This window comes from Myotis daubentonii, chromosome 6, assembly GCF_963259705.1.
Source record: "Myotis daubentonii chromosome 6, mMyoDau2.1, whole genome shotgun sequence".
Taxonomy (NCBI): Eukaryota; Metazoa; Chordata; class Mammalia; order Chiroptera; family Vespertilionidae; genus Myotis; species Myotis daubentonii.
This window is the reverse complement of record NC_081845.1, coordinates 87,621,559-87,634,035: the sequence shown is the minus strand read 5'-3', so window position 1 is coordinate 87,634,035 and position 12,477 is coordinate 87,621,559.

The window sequence follows — 12,477 nt, the reverse complement described above, 5'->3', positions numbered from 1 at the left end:
GCACGGGGAACAGCGCCCGCACCCGTGTGCTTTCCTCACCCAGGCCCGTGATTCCCAGACACCCTCCCCCCCTCAGCCCGGACCTCCCTCCTCCAGGGGCCCCCTCCTCTCTCTGCACGGGCCCAGTCCCTGCTGGAGTCAGCTGAGGTTCCTGGTCCTCTCCCTCCTCCCCCACACCCCGTTTCCGCCAAGACCAGCAGTTCTGTGTCGGCCTAATGCCCTGCGCCCTCCTGCCCCTTCCTGGTCCGTCTCCCGTGTACCCCCTTGTCAGCTCTCAGCAGACCCGCGTTGGAGCCTCCGGAAGCTGATGCCACAGTTCCCACCCCATCTCCCTGAAGCGTGTCTCTTGGCATTACTTCGTCATTTGAAACCACTTGAACTTCAAAGAGATCAGTAAGAAAAAGGCCAATAACCTGATTTTTTTTTCTTTTTAGAGAATACTTTTTTCATTTCCTTTTTATTGATTTCAGAGAGGAAGGGAGAGGGAGAGAGAGGTAGAAACATCAATGATGAGAGAGAATCATTGATTGGCTGCCTCCTGCACGCCCCACACTGGGAATCGAGCTCGCAACCTGAGCTTGTGCCCTTGGCTGGAATCGAACCCAGGACCCTTCAGTCTGCAGGCTGACGCTCTATCCACTGGAGCCCAACCAGCTGGGGCCCAATAGCCTGATTAAAAAAAAAAAAAAAAAAAAAAAAAAAAAAAAAAAAAGCACAAAAGACGTGAAGAAACAGGTCACGGGGAAAAGCAATGCAAATAGTCTGTCGATGTTCAAAAATGAGGACCATTCTTCCTCAAAACAGAAACGATGCAAAACAAAACAACGACGAAATATAATCTGAGCCCATGGGATGGGCAAAAACGGGAAAGGCCGATGGGCAGCATTAGCAAGATTTCGGGCAGCCCCGTGGCCGCTGTGTGAGGCTGCTTTGAAGAACTGTTCCATCGATGGCTCCTTGTCAGCAATGCCTACTTGTTCTACAGTGAAGTCTCTCTGACTGTATTTGCCTGCGACTTCTCACATCTTCTCCGTCTGATACCAGGCATCTGAGGACCTGCGCTTTGACACATGATAGACCACCACTTAAAAATCAAAATCTGGCCCTAGCCAGTTTGGCTCAGTGGATAGAGCGTCGGCCTGCAGACTGAAGGGTCCCAGGTTCGATTCCAGCCAAGGGCACATGCCTGGGTTGTGGGCTCGATCCCCAGTTGGGGGCATGCAGGAGGCAACCGATCAATGATTCTCTCTCATCATGGATGTTTCTACCTCTCTCTCCCTCTTCCTTCTTCTCTGAAATCAATAAATATATATTTTTTTAAAATATATTTTATTGACTTTTTACAGAGAGGAAGGGAGAGAGATAGAGAGTTAGAAACATCGATGGGAGAGAAACATCGATCAGCCGCCTCCTGCACATCTCCCACTGGGGATGTGCCCGCAACCCAGGTACATGCCCTTGACCGGAATCGAACCTGGGACCCCTCAGTCCGCAGGCCGACGCTCTACCCATTGAGCCAAACCGGTTTCGGCAATAAATATATTTTTTTTAAAAAAATCAAAATCCAAACATATCGTTATCATGGGATCTGGGGAGGGAGAGGCAACCCCAGGCCCAAAAGAATTTTCAAAGTACAGATAGTCCCTGATTTATACAACTTAGACCAGGAAATGAAAAATAGAGACAGCCTGCCCTTGCCATCTCTGTGACCCAACCAGCACTGACTCCACCTGCCGGGAGCCATTCCATCCTTGCTGTTTCAAGGGACCTGGCATATATGGCATACTTTTCTTAATATGTTTGCTCACCTTCTTGGCGCTGTGTTTTAACCAAGGTCACCTCTCCAAAAAAGGTTGTTTCCCCAGGTAGGGATTTTCCCCTGAAGTTAGGGAGGGAATAAAACCCCTCAACTAAGTGCCAGGCAGGTAATTAATCACTTTAACCACGAACAATCATGCTTAAACTACATAATCTTTTCTCCCTGGAATGGAGATAAGAAACGCCCTAACTTTTGTAATAGAGATTGATAGGATTGAATCAACTGGTATAAATACAGTTGTAACAAGACAGAAACAGACAGAACTTAGAACAGAATTCAGAATACAGAACCTACATGGAGCCTGGAGACAGAAGAACTTCGCTGGAGAGAACATGGCAAAAGATCCTGGACTGAACCTGACTACAGAAATTGGCAAGAGAACCTGACTAGAACCTGGTGACTGAACCTGGCTGGAGATCTCAGACAGAACCTGGCTGGAGAACCTAGCGAGGGAACATGGCCACAGAACCTGGCTGGAGATCCGAAGCAGAACCTCTCTGGAGATCCAGACCAGAACTTGGCTGAAGATCCGGGCTAGAGATCCTGGCTAGGCTGCTGATCAACTGAACGCTGTCTCCGTGTCCTTCCTTCTTCGCCGACTCCGTCCACACCTATTGGGGACCCCTGGACCTGCTGGGGCAGGACCCCGGCATCTGGCGCCCGAACAGGGACCCCTAGGTAAGCACCCCGCACTCGGGACGGATAGGACTCCACCATAGGAAAAGGGTGGACAGTCTTCGCCGACTCCATCCACACCTTTGGGAACCCCTGGAAAAGGATTCCCCTAGGTAAGCTCCCCCCCATTGAGAACCCCCACACTCGGGACAGATAGGACTCCACCAGGGTGCTACAGACCCCCCTATAGAGGATAAGTAGGGTAAGAAGGTGGATAGTACAGAACTTAGATTGAGAAGATGTGCCATACTGAGTCCAAAGAAAGAAGACTCTGTATTGATTCTTAGATTGAGAAGATGTGCCATACTGAGTCCAAAGAAAGAAGACTCTGTATTGATCTTTAGATTAAGAAGATGTGCCATACTGAGTCTAAAGAAATAAGACTCTGTATTGATCTTTTAACACATATGCTTGCTAGCAGAGGAATTAAGGTTACTCCCAGTCAGACAGAACATTTTATACAAGAAATACGTCCATGCTTTTCTGAGGAAGGAAAGGTGCTGGAAAGGTAAATGTAGAGGCATGGGAGAAGGTAGGCCCAAGGAGCCTTATCCTTAACCCCACTGCAGCCTTTCCACCCCGGGAAAGCGCAGGATTGGCAAGTTCTCCCTGGGGTGATAGATCAGGACTCAGGTAATAGGGGAAAGCGCCAATCCTACTCTTAAAATAGATATAAGAGAGCATTTGAGGTTTTTCTTTTTAATGCTTGCTTTTAAAAAATAAAAAAGGGGGAATTTGCCGGGAGCTGTTCCATCCTTGCTGTTTCAAGGGACCTGGCATATATGGCATACGGTTCTTAATATGTTTGCTCACCTTCTTGGCGCTGTGTTTTAACCAAGGTCACCTCTCCAAAAAAGGTTGTTTCCCCAGGTAGGGATTTTCCCCTGAAGTTAGGGAGGGAATAAAACCCCTCAACTAAGTGCCAGGCGGGTAATTAATCACTTTAACCACGAACAATCATGCTTAAAATACATAATCTTTTCTCCCTGGAATGGAGATAAGAAACGCCCTAACTTTTGTAATAGAGATTGATAGGATTGAATCAACTGGTATAAATACAGTTGTAACAAGACAGAAACATGGGGGGGATGAGGACACATTTGTAATACCTTAACTAATAATAATAATAAAAAAAAATTAAAAACAAAAACAAAAACAAAAAAACAAGACAGAAACAGACAGAACTTAGAACAGAATTCAGGAGACAGAACCTACATGGAGCCTGGAGACAGAAGAACTTCGCTGGAGAGAACATGGCAAAAGATCCTGGACTGAACCTGACTACAGAAATTGGCAAGAGAACCTGACTAGAACCTGGTGACTGAACCTGGCTGGAGATCTCAGACAGAACCTGGCTGGAGAACCTAGCGAGGGAACATGGCCACAGAACCTGGCTGGAGATCCGAAGCAGAACCTCTCTGGAGATCCAGACCAGAACTTGGCTGGAGATCCGGGCTAAAGATCCTGGCTAGGCTGCTGATCAACTGAACGCTGTCTCCGTGTCCTTCCTTCTTCACCGACTCCGTCCACACCTATTGGGGACCCCTGGACCTGCTGGGGCAGGACCCCGGCATCCACCCCCACGAGGAACCGATGACAAGAGGCTAGGAGCCCATTGATTTATGACCACAGACCCAGTGGCCCACGACCAACATGCAGACTCGCCGGTAAGGACAGCCGATGGGACATGCCCTTATTGTTGCTCTCCCCTGCAACCCTCAGAATGAGAACAACTCAGGGATGAAGGGAACTAGAAGATAAAAGAGAGAGAAAATGGAGGGAGCTGAAAAGGATACGAACACGTGGGGAATTACTTAGCAGAACTGAGAAAACTGAATCCTTGTTGGAAACTGAGGAACATAGGAATGGAAGCGTATTTACTCCACAGGATGTCCAACATGGTGGAGGCCGCGGAGGGGCCATGGGGGCGTCCGGTACACAGAGGTGGTAGGAAGCCGCTAAGAAGCAGGGATCCCAGGCCCACTGGCTGCAGGCGATGGCTGGCCTCTCCTCGCCTTGGGTAAGGGACTGGGAGTGACCCCTAGAGCGGTTACAAAGGGGGTTCTGGGCGAGATGGGAGGGGTGGGCAAGAGGAGTAGCTGAGGGTGGGGTGGGGTGGCCTGAGAAGTGAGCACTGAGGCTGGCAGCCAGACCTTCCTCCAGACCAGAGACTGGACAGCCTTCCTGGAAGCCGAGCAGCCAGAGCGGGGAGACTGGATGGCATCACAGGGTGTTTCCTCAGCGAACAGCAGGGGACGCGGGCCTCCCAGGGCTCCCAGCGCACAGACCACCGTGGCTCCCAGCATCCAGCGATCTTCAGAATCTGACCAGCTAACCTCCTGTGTATCCGAGGGAAAGCTCGCAAGTAAAAGAGGCAAGAAAGAAACCGAACAGAAGTGAGGAAGCAACTTGGAAGAAACAGGAGCCACCTCGGGAGCCACGAATAAAAACAGGAAAAGCTTTTCCAGGAGACATTCAGAGAAGCAAAGCAGCCCGGGCAGATTTAAACATCTGTGCCTGTGAGAGCAGAAGCTAAAATTTCCTTGAAAGGATGGAGGATGCAGTCGAGGACCTCTCCCAGAAATAAGAGTGAGAGAGAAGGAGGGGGCGAGGGAGGAGGAATGGGAGCAGCAGAGAAATGAAAGACAAAAATAAATAAGCAAATGAGTAAATGAAGAGACAGCTGGTTTCTGATTACGTGTGTGTGTGTGTGTGTGTGTGTGTGTGTGTGTGTGTGTGTTTCTCTTGAGGGAACAAAATTTATTTTTTAATTCTTTATTGTTGAAAGTTGCATGTTGCTTCTGTGTTTTTATTAATCCTCACTCGAAGATATTTTTCCATTGACTTTTGGAGAGACTGAAAGGGAGAGGGAGAGACAGAGAGAGAAAAGCATTGCTGTGCTAGAGGCACATCGATCGGTTGCCTCCCACACGGCCCCCCGACCAGGGCTGAGGATGGAGCCTTCAACCAAGATCTGTGTCCTTGACTGGGATCAAGCCCGTGACTGGAAAGGAACCCCGGACCTTCCAGTCCGCAGGCTGACTCTCTATCCACTGAGCTAAACCGGTTAGGGCTCACTTTTTTACTTTACCTCAGTGAATTGAAGTAAATTTTCTATCTATATTTTTTAAAGAAAGCTACCATAGGTTCTTTCATGTGAAAACTCTTTGGATTGTCTTTGCAAAATTAAGACAATTTAATTAGGCATCTAATTACTGAATCAAAATGTCTTCGTCTCTTCCTCCCCCCCCCCCCCCTTCTCAAGAGAGGCTAATTTGTTATCTTCTAACATTTAGTGCAGCAGCAGGAAACGCTGAAACCACTGACATTAAGATTTAGTTTGTATTAAGGCCTCTGGAAGTGCCCCTTCCGCTGCTGTGGCAGCCCTTGGTGACTTGGAGAGGCCATGAGACGGAGGGCCGCCCTGGAAGGACAGCGCCCTGCAAGCCTGCCGGGCGGGCGTGGGCAGACAGCGCGGGAGAGAAGTAAGCTCTTGTCGCCGAGGTCACTGAGTTCCTCCCGCAGAAAGGAGCCTGTCCCGATGGATACAGATCTCCTCCCCTGACTCTGTCTGGGGTGCAGTCAGTTCTTTCCTTCCAAGGGAGTTTCCTCCTCAGCCACCCGCAGTCATTCTACTCTCATCCCTCTGGCCTGCCCTTCAGGAATGAGGCGGATGCGTTTGCCTCCTCCCCACTCTTCACTGTTTTGTAGACCATTTTTAAAGTAAGTTACTCTTTCTCTCTGTATTCTGGGAGATTTTCTAAAGTTGTTATTCATGCCAGGGCTGACTTACCACAGCAGCAACTGGGATTCGAGCATATTCGCAGCGAGGCTCAGGCCGTCTCCCCACCCAGATAGAATGTTAGAGGACTCATTTCTGGGGCGCGGTTGGGGGGGGGGAGATGACCAGGTCATGAGAAAAGTGCTACAGATGCTGAGAGCTGGGGGTCCTTCAAAAAGTACAGAGGCTTTCGCCTGATTGCTCTAGATCAGTGGTTCTCAGCTGGGGGTGGTTTTCCCTCTAGAAGAACTTTGACAAGGTCTAGAGAAATTTGGGGTTGTCATTACTGAGGGGGAGGGGCTGATGGCATAGCAGGTGGAAGCCAGGGTGCTGCTGCAGGTTCTACAATGCCCAGGACAACCCGCCGCAGAGAATCATCTGGCTCAAGGCATCACTAGTACCAAAGCTGAGAAACTCCATAGCAAAATCCAACACTCAGTAAACCACACACACACACACACACACACACACACACACACACACACACAGATTTTCTATTACTTTTATGCTGCAGTCTTTCTTCTCTAATTTTCTCTCTTTTAAAAAAAATGTGCACAGCAGCCTTATTCACAACAGCCAAAAAATTAGAAGCAACCCCAATGTCCACGGTGGTGAGATGATGAATAAATTACTTCTGCCTTTTAATTCATCACCACATTGCCCCCGGGAAGAGGCCATCAATTATGTCCTTCCCACGAGTCCCCAGAACCCCCTTTCCCCACACCTCCGCACCTCGGAATATGATGATCATTTATTTTAATCTTCTTTGAACTGATGGGCCAAGCTCGGGGTCTCACTTCATTTCACATCTCTTTGATTATCAGCCATTTTGAACACGTGTTCATACATATTATTTGTTCTTTATTCTGTAATGAATTACTTGTTCATATCCTCTGCCCTTTTTGAAATGTTTGCCTGATTCTTATTCATCAAAAAAAAAAAAAGAGAGAGGGAGATGTTTATGTACTAGAGCTTTCATCTGCCATTTAGGGTGGAAATATTTTTCCCGCATTGCCATATCCTAAATTTATGCTGTTTTTAGAAATACAAAATGTTACATGTTTACATGGTATGAACTAATGGTAGTTCCTTTAATGAGAGAAAGAGGAACCCAAGCTGACCACCTGTGGATTTGTGGGCTGACAGGAAACAGGAAACCCTGGAGGGGAGGGGAGGGGAGGGCAGGGGAGGGGAGGGGAGGGGAGCGGAGGGGAGGGGAGGGGGCCTGCCAGATGGCTTTGGTCCTGGCGGGGAGCTGGGTGGGAGAAGGGAGGCCCAGATGCCCAGGGAGAGTCCCGCAGGTGGTGGCCTGAGCTCTGAGGACATGGACTTGGAGAAGGCAGTCTGGGGGTCCTCAGCTTTGGGGTGGAGGTGACGCCACAGCAGTGGCTTCAGGTGCTGGGAGGTGTCTTCCAGTGGCAGAGGGATGGCCTTTCCCTCAGAGGCCCTGCATCTCAGTGGAGCAGGAAGCGGGTGCCCCTGGGCCCTGGGGTCTTGCCCTGACTAGGAGTCAAACCGTGACCTCCTCATTCTGTTGTATCGTAAATCAGCGAGTGTGATACAAGACGCCTTAATGAGCCAATTAATTAGTAGTCATTTATTGCGTGGCCCAGAGGGAGGTGTCTCTTCCAAATCTCTGAGCAAAGTCACACAGGATGTTTCCCATATTTATACCTTTTGAGCTTCTTTGTCTGCAGATTTTTCAAAGAGCTCTGTGTGAGTTATTGTTACAGACAGTTTATAATCTTGGGTACATAAAGAATAAACATTTGGCATAAGAATATGGGAATTATTATCAGTATTACTCCATTACGTTAGATGGCTAGCTTGCAAGGTCAGACAGTTAAGTTTTCACCTTTTTCTATTATTCAAACTAAAACACTTATTTTATAGAATAAGAGACTGTCTAAAAATGACAGAGTTTACAGAACAAGGGACTATCTAACAACAGCAGAGAATTTCAAACAGCAGTTTTTATACAAGATGGAGGTTACTATGCTTCAGTTCATGGGTCGACACTCAACCACTGAGCCACACGGCCGGGCAGAGGTGATGTGCATTCACTGACTGTGCCGCGCCTTCTCTTCCCCACCCCAGTCCTTCCTGGCTGCTTACACTCTCTCCTCCTCACCAGGTGCCGCCATCCTCCTCCTCGCCCCACCCCCTTCCCTCGGGGCTACAGGGAAACCAGGTCCTGGGATGGAGCTCTGGAGGGTGAGGCGCTGCCCTCCCGGGTCGGGGCCCCCTCAGCAGGGATCCTGGGTGTGCAGGTTGGGTCTCCACTGGAGGCGATGAAGATCTGTAAGTGCGTGTGTGTGTCCGTATGTCCGTGTGCACACCTGAGGGCTAGCTATGGGAGCCGCCTGGGACCAGCCTCAAGTCTGGGCAACCAGCTGCGCTGGTAGACTTGGCCCACGGCCTGCATTTGAAGGTCAAAGGACACGGTGGTTTGTAGCGACCAAACGATGCAGAGACAGACAGAGGAGCCCGGACAATCTCTGATCCTGGAGGACGGGGCCTGGGTCCCATCCTCCCCGGGCCCCGCAGGAGCCCAGTGCCTGGGGCAGGCCTCCTCACTCTCCCTGGGAGCCAGCGCGCGTGGGCGTCTGTAAAGTAGGCATATTACACCTTCTCTCCCATCGAGTCAATAGCTTGGGGAGAATAAAGGCAGGGGGAAGGGGCAGGCATGAGAGTGATGGGCAAGAAAAGCACTCTGGCCCCCACAGCACACATGTAACGGATAATACAAACGCTGTAAAACAGGAAAGTGTCGCTATAAGAATAAACCCGGAAATGCCTCACCTGGGTTGGGGTTGGGGGGGGGGGAGAGTGTAGAGTGTTGGAGCACAGACATGCTACATTTTTATTAATATGAGTTTTGTAACCTAGACGTTTTGAAGATAGACATGTGCATTGTTTTGATGAAATTTTAAAACAAAATAATACTGCAACAGCCATGTACCTTCTGTCAATTCCTAGGTTGAGCATTGTTGAGTCAAAGATGATTCTTTATACAGTGGGTTTTGATGAATCCCAACCCTCTGACTTTCAGAAAGGCGGTATCAATTATTTTTGCCTCGCAGAACATGTAACTGCCTTTTCCTTAAAATTCCCCCAACCCTGGTTACCGTCATTTGTTTTAACTCTTGTCAATCTGGTGAGAAGAGTGGTGTTGCATTTATTTCAATTCTATCCCTTTGAATATATTTTATTAACACTGTTCATTTGTATTTCTCCTTTAGAAAATTACCTGCGCCTAGCCTTCGCCCCTTTTTCTAATGAAATATTCATTTTACCTTATTAATATTTATTTTTATATGAGGTCTAATAACCCTTTATCTGCTAAGTAGGGAGGAAACGTTCGTTCATAATGGTGATTTGCTTTTAAATATTATCGTGTCTTTTTACAATGTCCCGGTTTCATTTGCATGTAGTATAACCTACCAGTTTTCCCTGTACAATTTCTGGCTTTGGGATCATGATTTGAAAGCTCTCCTTCACCCAAAAATTACATGTCTTTTATTTTCTTTTGGAACTTTTCTGTACAGCTACTTCACGTCCACACATGTATATATAATTCAAAGCCAAGCAGATTTGAGGTTGTGGATGTTGGTTGTTAATGATGACAGACATTAATGGGGAGATGCCATGAAGCAGACACTTCTGTAAATGTTTAGGCCTTGCTCACTTACTCCCAGGATAATGCTAGCAGGGATCCACTTCTATATATTCAAGAAAGGAGGCAGCTGAGACTCTTAGAAGTGTAGTAATCTGTCGGACGTTTCAGAGTCCCAAAGAGGCAGGGTCGGACCCAAAATAGGGTGTGTGCCTCCAGGGCCCAGGGCCCTCACAGCAAGGTTTTACGACTTAGATGCCGTGAAGTCCAAAATCGGGGCGCGTAGATGTGAGTGTGAGGTACCCCCAGGGAATACCCCTCCATCCCACTGTGGGGACAAGCCCAGGACCCGAGGAGAGAAGCCTCTGACATGCCTGTCTGGCTGCCTAACTGCTATTTTTAACATGATGGGACCCTTTTAGGGCCATAAACCTTCGAGGTGCGGTACCTCCCATAATAGATCAGAAATAAGTGTTTTTCAGAAATGAAAAGCCAAAATTCCTTGACTTTTAATAATAGCTAATATTTATTAAGCACCAAGCTGTTCCATACATTATTGCATTCAATCCTCACAAGGATTTGGTGAGAGATATACTGTCTTCCCCATATTTTTTAAGTATATTTTTATTGATTTCAGAGAGGAAGGAAGACGGAGAGAGAGATAGAATCATCACTGATGAGAGAGAATCATTGATCGGCTGCCTCCTGCACGTCCCCTACTAGGGGTCAAGCCCGCCACCCAGGCATGGGCTCTTGACCGGAATCAAACCTGGGACCCTTCAGTCTGCAGGCTGACGCTCTATCCACTGAGCCAAGCCGGCTAGGGCCTGTCTTCCTTGTTTTGCAGGTGATGGAGTTAAGCCGCAAGTCTGCTGACTCCATATGTGTATTCAATGGCTCGGTGCCTGGTGCCTGGGCCTTGGTGAGCTGACGTAAATGAATGCACTTTAGCCGCCCTGGCCCTGGCCTGCCCTGGAGTTCCCAGGATGAGCGCCTGGAGGCAGCCCCACCTCGGACCCCGGAAACAGCAATGACGGGCGTCTGTGGCAGACCATCCTCCTCCTCCCACTCAGGGACTGGACAGCACAGGGTGGTCCTGCAGGGGTCTGGACCAGCCCGGCTCAGGTCGGAGGGTGTGTGAGGATCGTGGGAGATTTCTCGGGGCCTGGGCAGGGCTGGCGATGTCCTCTGCCCACTGTGGGGTCCTCTCTGCAGGTGCAGCCCCGGCAGACACTGGCCACGCCCTTCCCCAGCCCCCGCACCAGCCATCGGGGCTCTAGTCCTGACCACTTTCCTGGCCGCCAGTTTGTCCAAAGCCCCTCCCCACGGGCTTACCCTGAGCAGCGAGTCCTCCCTGATCCCCCGGTGCTTTTGTTCAAATGTACCTTCTTCACAGACTTTCAGACAAGCCCCTCCGCTCTGCAGGGCACGGGGAAACCACACTGCCATCCGCCCCAGGGCTGTCACCACGCCCCTCCAGTGCTGGCTCAGGGGCCACAGGCTGCGGGGTCGTCTGCGTGTTGCCCATGTCCCCATCCTACCTCCCTTGCCATTGAAAATGCTTTCTAACATAATATCATGTTTAAAATGTAGTCACCCAGGAGGTCAGGCAAGGCACAGAGCGGGTCAGACTCGGGGCACATGTGGGTGCAGCGCTTCGGGGTTCCCAGGCTAAGGCCAGAGGGTCCATTCAAACCCCAAAGAGCCGGGCTGTGGTAGGAGGAGGGCCCTGGAAGGCGGGGGACTTGTTGATCACAAGGGCGGTGGGGAAGTCAGATGGGGAACTTGCGTTTGCCGGTTACCTGTGCCGTGCGCCTGCATGAGGGGGCGATGTCTGATGAAGGTCCCGCAAAGCCACCCCGCCAAACGCCATGCGTGCCAAGGCAGCGATGCCACCCCGCCAAACGCCATGCGTGCCAAGGCAGCGATACCGCGGAGCAGCTTGGCTAAGCTCTCCGCAGGGGCTGCAATGACAAACACTGGCGCTGAGCGTCTCTGCCCGCTTGTGCCTGTGTGGGTATTTCCCAGGTACCAGCACTGTTCCTAGAAGTGGAATCAGCACTTCAGACGATGCACGCACGAAACCTTACAGGTTTCTTCCGATTCGCCTTCATTTTGCCGAACAGTTCTATTCCCACCGTGAACCTGCGATAGCACCTGCTTCCCCACATCCTCACCAGCTGGGTGTGAGCAGTCCTCTGAAATATCTGTCAAATTAATGAATTAAAATATTAGCGCAACGTGCTTTAGTTTGTAGAGGCCTGGCTGGTAAGACGGGGCAATGTCTGTAAATACCTCTGAGGGCATTTATTGCCATTATTTAAAGTTTCTCTCCCATTCGATGAATTATTGCCATCAATTCTAAATTCGGGCTTTCTATGTGCTCGTGTTAAATCGTTACCATCACACTATTAATTTTCCTCAAACGCGTGGGCTATTTGATTGTCAAAGAGCTTTAATGAACGACGGGACCACCGGCATATTCTCCTGCTTGTCGTTTGGGCTGCTGAGCTTTCTGCTTCTGACATACTAATTTCTCTGACCTTCCTTTTTTATTGAAATATATCTGACATGTAACGTTGTGTA